We start from the raw sequence: 1,139 nt of genomic DNA, 5'->3' as shown, positions 1-1,139 counted from the left end.
ATTGAAAAAATAGTTTTAGTATCTGAAAAAAAAGGCCTTATTATTGATTTTTTGGGGTGGGGTGAAAATTCTTGTTAGGGGTTTGAACATAATAAAAAGAAACGGAGACAAAAAGCCCATATGAGAAGTGGAAGGGTAAGAAAGCCCATTACAAAGAGTTAAAAATCGTAAAAAAAATTAAAAAGAGACAAAAAGCCCATATGAGAAGTGGAAGGGTAAGAAAGCCCATTACAAAGAGTTAAAAATCGTAAAAAAAATTAAAAAGAGACAAAAAGCCCATATGAGAAGTGGAAGGGTAAGAAAGCCCATTACAAAGAGTTAAAAATCGTAAAAAAAATTAAAAATCGCCCACCGTGGGGCTCGAACCCACGACCACAAGGTTAAGAGCCTTGCGCTCTACCAACTGAGCTAGACGGGCTTGGTGTTTTATTTTCATAGTTTTAGATATTTAAACCTAATAACTAAATGGTGAGTAATTACATTTTAAAACAATTGAAAGAACAAAAGAAAAAACAATAATTTTTAGTAATTTTTTATTTAATAAGGTTTATTATTTTACTTTATTTCTTTAAAAATATATATCTTTTAATGGTAAATTTTTTTGTTTTCACTATTTTTAAAACATTTTGTTTATTTTTTTTACTATCAAAACGACTCATATGGATGTAATATGAATATGAGATGCAAATGCTAAGTATTTGTAAGTGGCACTTTCTTTTAAAATCGAAAGTTCTCATTGAAATTAACTAGGAAGTGTTATGTGATGAATACAAAAAACTAAAGGAGATTATTAATAAATGTAAAATTATTTCATGTGTGATATTTAATTATAATTTAGCGCAATTCAACATAACTTCGTATTACTAAAATTTACGAGTAAGATGTATTGGTTCTTTCATCATTGTTATGAGTTTGTTCAAACACGTTCTTCTTAAAGATATTTTGGGCTTACACAATTAAGTGTTTAACTAAGAGATTTGAGCTCCTTTGTCAACTGGAGGTGAGAATAAAGAGATATTTGAATTGTGTTAATAGATTAAAACTTTTTCTGGATTTGTTAAATAAAGTTCAAGTCCATCACAAATGATATAAGAAAAATAGATAATGGAAGAGATATTCAAACACAATATTTATCATAG

The 1,139-nt window shown here is 27.9% G+C and overlaps 1 non-coding gene across 1 annotated transcript; it reads right to left on the bottom strand.

The window, feature by feature from the left end:
• Positions 1-345: 345 nt before the first annotated feature.
• On the bottom strand, positions 346-418 carry TRNAK-CUU (transfer RNA lysine (anticodon CUU)). The gene has a single exon. It is a non-coding gene; the product is annotated as a tRNA-Lys (tRNA).
• Positions 419-1,139: the final 721 nt, after the last annotated feature.

Source organism: Vicia villosa, linkage group LG7 (genome assembly GCF_029867415.1).
Source record: "Vicia villosa cultivar HV-30 ecotype Madison, WI linkage group LG7, Vvil1.0, whole genome shotgun sequence".
NCBI classification, from domain to species: Eukaryota; Viridiplantae; Streptophyta; class Magnoliopsida; order Fabales; family Fabaceae; genus Vicia; species Vicia villosa.
This window is presented reverse-complemented; position numbering and strand designations above follow the sequence as displayed.